Genomic DNA, 12,883 nt, shown 5'->3' with positions numbered 1-12,883 from the left:
GATGCCATTAAATATCACCACAGAGCCCTATTGCTTAGTTTCCAAAGGCACCAGTATATGGAGGGTCGAATAAATAAATAAATAAATAGGGGAAAAAGGAAAAAAAAACGCAAGAAATAAAAAATTAAAAAATAAGGATGATTTTAAAATTTAAAAAAGAAAAAAGGAAATTTAAAAAAAGAAATATATATATATATATCAAGGGGAGGAAAAATAATTTTCTCCAGACACTTCATAGTTCTCAGCTGGGCCTACCTGTGGCACAAGACAGACTAACAAGAGCAAAACAGAAGTTTAATAACACACATACCTCTTTGTACACATGGGAGATACTCAGGAAAATCTCCAAGAGTAAATCTCCAAGAAGTGGCTCTGACTTCAGACTTTCTTTCTCTGAACCAAGAAAGGGGAGACTAGTTCTGGATAGGTGGCCAGGAAAATCACCTTTAACACAGGTAAGAAACATTACGCAGAGCTCAGTCAGTGTTGTTTTCACTACGAGTCTCTAGTGAGTTAGTCACCTTCTTCCTGGTGCTAAGAGAGAGCCATCCTTACAGATGGAGACTTTCATTATAGATATAAATTTCCCTTACAAAAGGGTAACTTCTACTCCCTTTTTAGGGTTTCTTCTGTGTTGGCTATTTCCTCAAATAATCAGCTTAAAATAATCCTTATGCCAAAGATGTGTATTTGGATAGTGTGTCCCAAACCCTATCACTGAAGCATTCCAGATGGTGGAGGCCATGAACTGGCCTCCTGAGTGATGATATGTCACATGAAACCCACAGGAGGCTGAATGGATCAGGACATGCCACCCTAAAATATGCCACTTTCATATATTGATTATTTTGAGTGAGGGCCACTGAGAAACAGCAAACACATAAGGAGTTTCCTCCCCTCCCCCTTTCTGCCTAAAATCAGGGTATAAATTTAAATTTTGTAAAGGAAATTTCCATTTGTACAGATGCCCCCTCTCCTGTACCAGGAAGAGGAGATCGATGCATCACCAGAGGTGAGTCTATCTACCATGAGTTTCCCCCATACATTCCCTAGTCACTTCTCCACAATTTATTGCTCTTTGTGAAAATGGTATAGAAGCCCCTGGGTCTAACTGCCTCTTTAGGTTTTCAGTTCTCATGTGAATCTCCCATATATGTGTTGACCTAAAAGAAACTGAGGCCAAATATTAAAAGTATAGCATTTATTATAGCCAGTGTGGCCAGTTAGCTCACTTGGGGGTTGGGGGGCTGTTGATAACACCAAGGTCAAGGGTTCAGATCCCCATACTGGCAAACAGCCAAAAAAAAAAAGAAAAAAGATTTATTGAGCCAGTATGACAATTGCAACCAGGGAAATGCATAGTCAGGTCACCCTGAGAAATGAGTTCCAAAGAGAACCAGCAGAAATGAGCATTTATAACCACAAGAAGGAGGAAGGGTCAAAGGACAGTGAGAGAAGATAGTCCCACCTCATCTCTTCATCAAGCTTTCTATTTGTTGTACATTACATATAGATTTGGGATTGTTACTAGGTTACAACCTACATGCAGGGATTCAGGATGAAGGTCACGAGGATTATTCTAGGTTATTGTATGGCTTCCTGGTGCCATTATACCTGCTTCTAAGTAAAATGGTCTTATGATAATGTTTTCCAGGACAGGTGGACATGATTGCTGACTTATCCCAGATCCCCCAAGGCACTATAATTTAGCTGACCTGGTCAAAGCAGATTTTTTAGTTATCATATGTAAATTTTTTTTTAAAAAGATGAAACATGTATGTCTTTTCTCCTGTTAATCTGTCTTTTGTCAGTTTAATTTGCAGTCCCCAGTCACCGAATCTAAGAGTGTATAGGATATTTTCCCCCTCCCCTACAAAGCCCGTGATGTACATGTTGTAAGTGTGAGAAATAACCTTGCTATGGTGAGCCTCCAGGATGCAGGGTTGTCTGTTACTGCAACAAAACCCTGACAGATACAGCACAGGCTCTAGTTTGACTACAGAGAAAAATAATCACATTAGTTAGTAAAAAGTCTGGAAACCAGATCCTGTAAGAAATTGTGGCAGGCATGAAGATATTAAGGCTAAAGAAGAGACAACCTGGTGGTCAGGGAGCAAGGTTTGGGAGAAGGTGTGGGGTTGATAAAGTAGGAACCAGATATCTGAAGATCTCCATCTGATAGAGGAGTCAAGGACATGCTCCATGTTACTTCAAAAGAGCTGGAAAATTCTAGGCTTCATATACCAGACATAACACCATTTCCACCAGATTCCTGGGAAGGTGGGCATGCATCGCACTCACTAGGAGGTGGGTGCCAATCACCAGGGTCATGTTGTTACCAGGCACGGGTCCGGCTGCTCCCTTTCAAAAACAAGCCACTCAAAAGTCAAATGGTGGTAAAGATGGAAGTCAGCTTTTATTCAGAAATACCAGTGACCTGAGGAGAGATGTCAGGCTAACCATCTCTCCAATAAACCTGACGGAGAAAGGCCAGACTCGTATTTACTGAGGGGTTTTTAAAGAGGGGATTGAGGGAAGGGAGCATGGGAAATGAAAAGCAGGACGGAGGGGGACACGAGCTGTGGGGGCTCCGTTCAAGGAGCCGGGTGCAAGGTCTCACCAAGACTCCGCCTGGTTTCTGCTCCCATCCTTGTGGTTATCTCAGGGTCTGGATAGGGTGTGCATCCTGGCAAGTCTGCAGCTTCAGGCTGTCTGGAAAAGAACTTTACGTTTCTGTAAATAATGTCATCTTGCCCCATATCAAGGTTTAAAATATCAAATAACCATGGGAAATGAAGGAACTCAGAAATACATGCCAAGAAAAAAAGTGTCCTTTTAAAATTTGCCTACAGCCCATGTAGTTTTAGGTCCCAATGTGGCTTCAGTGCTGCTCACTCTAGCAGTGACAGAACAAGTTGGGCAGGCCCTGTAACGCCAGAGTCCTGTATTAGTCTGTTTTCTGTAGCTTATAATGGAATACCTGATACTAGATCATTTATAAAGAAATGGAATTTATTTCTTACACTTTTGGAGGCTGGGAAGTCCACAGTCCAGGAGGTGCATGTGGTGAGGGCCTTCTTGGTGGGGACTCTCCACAGGGTCCTCTGGTGATGTAGGGTGTCACAGGTAAGAGCAGCACCCTTCTTAGAAAGCCATCAGTCTACACCCATGGTAACCCATTACTCCATGAATGGATGAATCCATTCTTGAGGGTGTAGTCCTCATGATCCAATCACCTCTCAAAGGCCCCACCTTTCAAGTACCATAATAGGATTTCCCACCCTCTTAATACTGTTAAAGTGGGGGTCAAGTTTCCAGCACACGAACTTTGGGGGAACACATTTGACCCATAGCAGGTACCTTCCCACACCAGCACCACACAGCACTATGGATCTGATATCAAAAATTGATATCAAATGCCCTTCAGTGTTCCCTATATTTTATTCCATACAATACTGTCTTTAAGGTTTACAGGAACGCCAACTGTTCTCCCAGCCAATGTCACTATAAAATGTGCAAACACCCCTCAGCTCCCACAAACCAGATGGTGAGGGGGCAACAACTTGTGGCATTCCAGAAGTCTTAGAGCAAATCAAAGCTTTAATAATGACACAGACTCACCCCTTGACCAAACTTCAGTCAGGTGCCTCTGGGCCCTCTTTTCCATGAGGCCTCAGCCTTGGACCCTGTCTTCATCCTGCCTAGCACAGTCTTAGCAAAAAGTCCCGCTAGGTCAGTTTAGAGAGAGCCCCCCACCCTTGACATCTCATCAGGCTGCTGTGGTTTGAATGTCCTCCCAAGCTCAAGTTGGAACTTAACCCCACTGTGGTGGTAAAATGTGGGGCTTTTAAGGGGCCATGAGGACAGTGCCCTCCGAATGGGTTGGTCCATTCGTGGAGTAACGTGCCGATGGTTTAATGGGCATGGTTCTGATGGCTTTGTAAGGAGAAGTTCAGCTCTCTTGCTCAGGCCATTCTCACCACATGATTTCCTGCACCATCTAGGACCCTGCAGAGACTCCCTACCCAGAAGAAGGCCCTCAGCAGAAGCGCTCTCTGGACCATGGACTTCCCAGCTTCCCGAAATCTAAGAAATAAATTATATATCTCTATAAATTACCCAGTTTCAGGGATTCTGTTATAAGCAACAGAAAATGGACTAATATCCCTCATCCCTCACCTTTGATTTTTAAGTCTGTGTTCTGTCCTTCACAAGAATCCTGTTTGGTGAGTTTAGCAAGAAGCCCCCTATCCTTGATGTCCCCTCTCAGTAATGTCCCACGCACTTACCGCCTGTGTTCGTTGGCTGTGAACCCCCTGCGGACCCTGCTATATTGAGAATCGAGCTCAGTCCTACACGGTGGCCTCTTTCCCCTATTGCAGTAGACCCACGTGACATCTGCCTTTACCACCTTTAACTCGTGTCTGCCTTAGTTGATCTTCAACTATAACCTCTGGAGGAGATCGGAATACGTCACCCTAGAATATGCCACTTTGACATTAAGATTATTGTGAGCTGGAGGAAGCTGAGAAAAACACGGACACAGGAAGAACTCTCTGCCTTCCCCTATCTTCCTAGAAAAAGAATGTAAATTCCTCCTTGTGAATGTGTCCCCCTCTCCCACACGAGAACAATCCTGTCACCAAAGACAGAGACAGCACTGAGGCGGATCTGTGTAAATACATCTTGTTAAATGACCCTTATCTATTATGTTTCCTTATGTATTTGCCTTCCCACAATTTACCAGCAAGAAGCCCAGACCTCCTCTGCTTCCCTTTGTCTAGTCACTTACCCACAATTTATCACCTGTTGGTACAGTGGCTATAAGTCCCCACACTTTTTAGCTATTTATGTTTTTTGGTTTTTTGTTTTAACATCTGTGAAGCCCCCATGCACATTATTTAAAAAGTTAGCATCAGGACGGCCAGTTATCTCGGTTGGTTAGAGCGAGGCGTTATGACACTGGCTTAGATCCCCTCACCAGCCAACCACCAAAAAAAAAAAAAAAAGAAGAAGAAAGAAAGAAAGAAAGAAAAGAAAATAAATAAAAAATAGTTAACACCAAATAAAATATGTAAGCTTTTGTTCTGTTAAACTGTCTTTTGTCAGTTTAATTCACTAAGAGAGTATAGGAAAAGGTTTTTCTCCCCTATACCTCAGAAAAATAAATACTACAAACATAAAACTTTTCATTTGAAAGTTTATTCATATTTTTTCTACACCTAGTTTTGTAAATTTCAAATAATACTTGTATGATTTGGAATTAGGGTTTCCATCCCTCAGACTCATGGTGGCAAACATGGATGGAAACAAAAATAATTAAAATTAAAATCATACAAACTTCACAAAACCAAATAAGTAGAAAAGAGCTAGATATGCTGACAGTCACGTGCTGGCTCCATCAGGCTGTCTTGGGTGAGGTCAGACCCTGAAGTCCACAGTCTCAGGCACTCAAGTGCTCCTCAGTCCTATGGGATGATTTTTCCATTTCATCTTCTCCAATATCCTGCACCATCGTCCACAGCCTCCCTCTACTTTCTACAAGCACTGTGGCCAGAGCTGCTGCTGTGCACCTGCCCCACCTGATCGGGCTTCTCACACAGGGCAGAAGCCCAGCCAACACCCCCAGGCACAGGGCAGATCTCAGAGCCTATCCCAGGACAGCTTCGGGTGCATGTGCTCTCAGTGTTCCTCCAGTAACCTGCGCTGTGGAGAAGACAGGGCTCTGTTACCTGCAAGCCCTGAGTAAATAGCCTTTTGCCTCTTCTCATTAGGTGGTCTCTGTTTAGTTCCACACCAGGAAAAGTGGGGGGTTCTGGGGAAAGGAGCTACCCTCTGGATCTATTTGTCCTTCTGCATAACAAGACAACCTTTATTCACCCTCCTGTAACTTGTCACCACCCCCAGAAGCCCCAGCTCTATTCCTTTCTGTAGCTCAGGATGCTGTACAAACTCCAGTCATCTGGCCCTTCCTTGAGTCTCATGTTTTGTAGGACTCCTGTACCTATGCACACAATTAAAGTAGTTTTTCTCCTGTTGATGTGTCTTATGTCAATTTAATTCGTAGCCCATCCAAAGAACCCAGAAGGGAAGAGGGAAGCCATATCCCCCTCCCCTACAGCATTAAAAAGATGAAGTAGAAAAAGATGAAGAAAAAAGTATAAGAAAAAGAAAAGAGAAACAATACTAATGTAAGTCTTAAAAGACCTCAAAACCGTGTTAGGATCCTGACTCAAACAAACCAACTTTTTAAACACGCACGTTTTAGATAATAGGTGGATTCTGAACAGGAATCAGAGGTCAGAAAAAAACAGGAATTATTGTCAATAGCGTTGGGTAGGCAAAGCCTTGTCTATTGGTAAGACACTGATGAAACTTCTGGAAGTGAAACTACTGATGTCTGGGATTTGCTCTCAGAAAAAGAAAACTCTTCCGTCAAGACAAAACAACAGAGCAGATGAAGAAAATGCAGTAAAATGCTCATTTGGATTGTTTATTTATGGGGTTCATTGTCCTGTTGTCTTGGGTGCAACTGCTTGAAATTATTCATTAAAGGTTTTTTCCTTGTTGCTGTTTTTTAATCCTGATTGTATTTTCTAAACTGAAGGAAACCCTCAGGCCACATTCCCCCATTGATGTAAACAGCAGAGAGGGTTCCGGGACCGGGCGGGGGGTTGGTAAAGTAGAATTAACAGCAGTTGTTCGCTCATGCAGAGAACTGTGCGCGCCCACCACCCGCACCCTCCGGGCCACACGGAATCGAAGGCCAGACCCCGTCCTCGTGTGTTTAGTGAGGAGAGACCTCGGAAAAGCTCCAGCCCGGAAGCCCGGGGAAAGCCAGCCATCTACACTGGGAGCCAGGCCGCCTACACCTGCAGCCAGGCCATCTACGCCCAGAGCCGGCCATCCACACCTGCAGCCAGGCCGTCTACACCCAGAACCGGCCATCCGCACCTGCAGCCAGTCCGTCTACACCCAGAGCCGGCCATCCGCACCTGCAGCCAGTCCGTCTACACCCGGAGCCGGTCATCCACACCTGCAGCCAGGCCGTCTACACCCGGAGCCGGCCATCCACACCAGCAGCCAGGCCGTCTACACCCAGAACCGGACATCCGCACCTGCAGCCAGTCCGTCTACACCCAGAACCGGCCATCCGCACCTGCAGCCAGTCCGTCTACACCCAGAACCGGCCATCCGCACCCGCAGCCAGGCCGTCTACACCCAGAGCCGGCCATCCGCACCTGCAGCCAGTCCGTCTACACCCAGAACCGGCCATCCGCACCCGCAGCCAGGCCGTCCACACCCGGAGCCGGCCATCCACACCCGCAGCCAGGCCGTCCACACCCGGAGCCGGCCATCCGCACCTGCAGCCAGGCCGTCTACACCCGGAGCCGGCCATCCGCACCTGCAGCCAGGCCGTCCGTACTCGCACCCCCAGGAGGTGGCAGAAAGGTGCTGCTCAGCCTTCAAGGCCTTCTGCTCTCCTGCTCGCTTCCCCACACCCCACGCGTGGCCGGAGCCTCAGTTTCCTCCTCTGTCCGCTCAACCCCAGGACTCGGACACGGGTTGGTCAGGGTTGGGGCGGCGCCATTTCGGGGCTTGGTAACGTCCCCCGCCCCGCCCCAGGGGACCGGACCTTCCTGTCGCCTCCCCGCAGCCCGGCCTGCCCCGCCCACCGTCTCCGCCTAAGCCGGACGCCCCCTCTCTTCAACCCGGGACCCGACACCGACGATGCCCGGGAGAGTTGGGGGATCGCTACCCCCGGCGACCCGCTTCACCCTCCCAGGGGGGCACCCGCCCCTGCTCGCTGCCGCCTGTCCCCCCGACCCCCTTCACCGACCGCCCACGGGGGCGCCCTCTCCCGCCCCCTCCACAGGGACCCCCTTCCCCTCCCAACGACTCACCCCAAACACAGCGGACAGGCTGCCGCCCCCTTTCCTCCCTTGTCCCCCAGCCCCTCCCCCACCAGCAAACCTCCTGTCCATCCCCCTGCCCAGGCCAAGGCGGCCCCACTCCCGGCTGTCCCAGGACGCCGAGGCTCCTCCACTCTCCTCCCCTCCCCCACCCTGACCCAGCTGACGCCACCAAGTCCCCCGCGGCCCGGCCATCGCCGATCAGCCCCGGACGCCTGGCGTGGTGCGAGGGCCACCTCCCTGTGAGTACCGGCCCTGCAGGCCACCCTCCTGCGGCCTCTGGGTCAAGACCCCGGGTCCACCCCCGCCTTCTAACGGCGGCACCTTCCCGCCCCTGCCGGCCGTCCTGTCCCTGCAGAGGGTGATACGTTCGAACCGTGGACACTCAGGCCCCGCGGTCACCTGGATGAGCCTGGCATTAACAAAGGAACATCCCCGGGACCGAAGGTGACCAGAGCCCTGATGACAACCTCTGCCCAGACTGAGTCAGACCCCCCAGCTCACTGGACGCTCCCCATCCCTGGCTTCTGTCCGCGTAGACAGCGTCCCCCAACCCTGAGGACCAGGGAGAGAGCTGACGCCAAGAGCAAGGGCGCAGGAAGCGCTGATCAAGTTCCCAGGGGACAGACTCCGAATGTCTGCAGTCCATAGACGCCATCACTTTCGGGATTGCAGAAAAATAGAGGAGGGTGGTGCTTGGAGTTTGGAAACGATTTTCAAATCCCTTTTCTAACTCGGTCCCAACAGCACCCCCGTGAAGTAGGCAGGTGACGCTGTGGATCTCCACTGCATGGGGTTACATATTCTAACTCCAAAGGGTGCCTGTGTGCTCGCATGTGTGTGCCTGTGCATGTCTGTGTGAATTCGTGTGTGGGCCAGTGTGTATGTGTGTGCCTGTGTGTGTTTACATGTGTTTCTCTGTGTACATGTGTTTGTGCATGGCTAAGTACGTGTTTGTGCATTTGCATGTATGCATATGTATGTATATTTGTGTCTACATGTGCTTTGTAATTGTGTACATGTTGTGCATGTGTGTGCACCTGAGTTGGTGTGCTGTGTGCACATGTGTATATTTGTTAGCATGGGTGTTTTTGTGAGTACGCGTATTTATGCATGCATGTGTGTGTATACGTGTTTGTCCATGTACACACATGTATTAGCGTGTGCATGTGTTTGTGCAGGCATGTGTATGTATATGTGTGTGTACACACACACAGAGCGTGTCTTTTCCAAACTGCTCTTCACTCCCTAATGGAAGACATCTTTTTTCTTCTTAAAGTCTGCTTTTCCTTGGTTTTAAAGGGGCTTTGTTAAAGAAAAAATTATTCTGACATTTGTTAAAAGGCTCACTATTGAAGCTTTTTGCAATGGGGATGTCACCCTGGGGATGAGTTGAGGCTCTGAACCCAGCACAGACAGCTGGGGTCCGTGGATGGAAATAACTGAGAGGGACTTCAAGGGTAGGAGGCTTTTGGTGAAACTGGCCTAACAGGAAGGTCAGGGTCTTAGATGTCAAAGGTGGGGGTGAGGACTTGATCAGATATCGAGGTGGGGGCGGCTTAGGATTCTCTGCAAAGACTGGGCTGGGCAGGCCAAGGACAGAACAAGGAAGGGTCCAGAATTCATGGGCCAGAGGGGCCTGGCTAGCCTTTGGTCAAGGAGGGTCTGTAGTTTCCAGAGAGGCATTTGTGCCTCTGTCACTGGCAAGGCTAAAAATGACAGCTACGGACCCCCTAACTGGACCCCAGTTTTAGTTCTTGGCTCCAGCAGGAGGCCACAAAGGAAGCCTGCTCGTTGCCAGGGAGCGAGCCCAGAGCTCCGGGAACATGAGAGGACCACTTAGCCCAGCCTCTCTCTGGGGGTTGCTCAAAGCGGAAACTCTTGCCTTGTGTGTCCCCAGGAGCCATGGACGCTGTGGAACTTGCCAGAAAGCTGCAAGAGGAAGCCACTTGCTTCATCTGCCTGGACTACTTCAGGGACCCTGTGATGACCTCCTGCGGCCACAACTTCTGCCGTGACTGCATCTGCCTAAGCTGGGAGAAGGCAAAAGGCAAGAAGGGCCGGAGGAAGCAGAAGGGCTCCTTCCCCTTCCCGGAGTGCAGGGAGATGTCCCCGCAGTGGAACGTGAGGTCCCACCGCCTGCTCGCCAAGGTGGCCGAGATGGCACGCCAGCACCTGGGCCTCCAGAAGCGGGACCTGTGCCAGGTGCACCAGGAGCCCCTCAAGCTCTTCTGCCAGGAGGACCAGAGCCCCATCTGCGTGGTCTGCAGGGAGTCGCAGAAGCACCGGCCGCATATGGTGGTGCCCGCTGGAGTCCAAGTGTCTAGGGACAAGGTGGCCCCCATCAGAGACTGGGAAGGGAGCATCCAGGAGTACAAGGTGGGCCAGAGTCAGAAACTGGGGAGGGGGTGTCCAGAAGGACAAGGACTTCAGACTGCACGTGTGTGTGTCGGGGCAGGGGTGGTTTATTAGTCAGGGCAGACCATCGGCCTTGTAGCCAACAGCCCCATGTGCACAGCCAAACAGTGGCAGTGTCCCCTTGCTCCCGGGACAAAGCAGGGGGGTTACCAGGCCTCCAGGGTCCAGGCCCACTAAGGCTCTGCCCTTGTCCATCTCTCTGGGCTCCAGAAGCCCTGTTGGGCTGGCATGGCCACCTGCATGGGCGGGCCAGGAGGCACGTGCCCCACTTCATCTGTCCCCACTCCCTCAGCCACACCCGGGGAGCCATGCCTAACAGCAGGAAGCTGCGAGGAGCAGCCAAGCAAGATGGATGTTGGTGAGCTAGGCCAGGAGGACACTGTGGCACCATCACAGCCCTCTGCCAGGAAGGAACAGCAAGACAGCCACATGCTCCTGGCTCTAGCGCTCCGTCTCCTCTCTCTCCCGCTCCGTGGCAGACACTGTGGGAAGCGAAGGCCCCTGGAGGCTGCACTGCGAACTGTCGACTAAGACTAACGTGCAACACTGGAATGTGCTTCCCGTGTGCCAGGGTCCTTTCTAATTCTCTAATTCACTCATCCACTCCCCACCAAAACCGATCCCTACTGCAGCCACTCTTGAAGGCGAGCGCCAGCTCTGTCCTATTTTCCACCAAGGAGCAACTCAGGACACTGACAGGGGCCAAGCAGGGTTTTTACCCAGGTATGTGGATCTGGGTCTGGGGTCTGGATGGAAGGAGCCTCCCTTTTCAGGCTAATTTCGGGGAGGAGGCCACATTACTTTCAGAGATCACAGGCAGGGCGGCTCATCAGAGACCACTCAAACCACATCCTGTGAAGTGCAGAGCAGAGTGACGTGGCTCTGAGGGGCTTGGATGGGGCTCAGCAAGCCTCTGCCCCATCGTGTGCCCCTCAAAAAACAACCCCACAGCATCTCTGATTTAGCCCTGCTCCCCAGCTCCAGGTCCTGCTGGTCATTGGCTGCTGGTCTTCTGTGGGTCACCAGGGGACTAGGGGTGATGTGGTGTCCCTTGCAGGGGCTGCAGCTCATGTCCAGAGGTTTCCTGCTCCCACAGGACAAGGAGTTTGAGAAGATGGGCCTCTTCTTGGTGGAGGAAAAGCGGAGGCATCCTCCAGTCTGAGGAGGCGACAGCTCAGCCAGGCCCCATCCTCTTGGCTGATGTGGTGCAGCATGTGGATTCCACCTCAGAGCCCCCAGAGCCACATCCATCCACACACACCTTCCTGATCTCCACAGTGTAAGTGGCTGTGGTCACCTGGTGAGGGTGTGCAGCACTCATGGCTTGGTCCCGACACAGTGTGTCCAGCGATGGCCCCAACATCCAACCATGGCATCCTCCATCCATAAAGGTTTTCTATGAGCTGATGAATAAAAGCATAAAGAAGCAAGTGAGGTTTTCTGTTTTCTCACATTCTCCCCTATACAGTTTCAGCACAGTGCCATGTACACCGTCCATATGCAAATATTACTCATGATCCACACATGCCAGGGGACTGAACTTTTGTGCGTTTCAAGAAAATCCCTTTTTCTACAGATCACTGTAGATCTCCAGTGTGCTTAATGGCTGCATAAACAGAGATAAGTCTGAAGTTTGAAGTAACAGAACTTAGTTATTCATTTACCCTTGAAAATTAATCTGACTTGATAGTATATTTCTCTTCTATATGAGACTTTCATTGAAAAATCAATTATTTAAGCAATAGCTTTGCATACTTTTATAGTAGAATGTCCTTTAGATGGTTTGAAGTTAATCATATTTTAACTGTTTTATTGAGGTATAATTGGTATACAAAGAGCTGCACACCATTAATGTGTACAGTTTGATGAGTTTTTAAAATTTAATTTAATTTTTTAAATTTTAAATTCTCAATATACATTGTAGCTGATTTTCGTGACCTATTCCTCTTTCCTCCCTCCCTCTCTCTCTTCCCCCCAACTACATCATATCTGTTCACTTGTCATAACAAGTTCAAGGAATTGTTGTGATTGTTGTGTTTTCTTCCCTGCCACACTTTGTTTGTATATTTATTTATTTATTTATTTTTGGCTCCCACAAATAAGTGAGACCATGTGGTATTTCTCTTTTTGTGCCTGACTTGTTTCACTTAATATAAATGCAAATCAAAACCACTTTGAGATCTCATCTCACTCCAGTTAGGATGGCTAATATCAAAAAGACTGAGAATGATAAATGCAGGCGAGGTGGTGGAGAAAAAGGAATTCTCATACACTGTTGGTGGGACTGCAAAATGGTGCAGCCTCTATGGAAAATGGTATGGAGATTCCTCAAACAATTGCAGATAGATCTGCTATATGACCCAGCTATTCCACTGCTGGGAATATAGCCAGAGGAATGGAAACCATCACAGCAAAGGGATACCCATACTCCCATGTTTATTGCAGCACTATTTACAATAGCCAAGAGTTGGAACCAGCCCAAATGTCCATTAGCAGATGGTTGGATAAGGAGACTGTGGTACATCTACACAATGGAATACTACTCTGCTGTA

The sequence above is a fragment of the Cynocephalus volans genome, chromosome 4 (genome assembly GCF_027409185.1).
Source record: "Cynocephalus volans isolate mCynVol1 chromosome 4, mCynVol1.pri, whole genome shotgun sequence".
Lineage (NCBI taxonomy): Eukaryota > Metazoa > Chordata > Mammalia > Dermoptera > Cynocephalidae > Cynocephalus > Cynocephalus volans.
Note: the sequence above shows the minus strand (reverse complement) of the source record.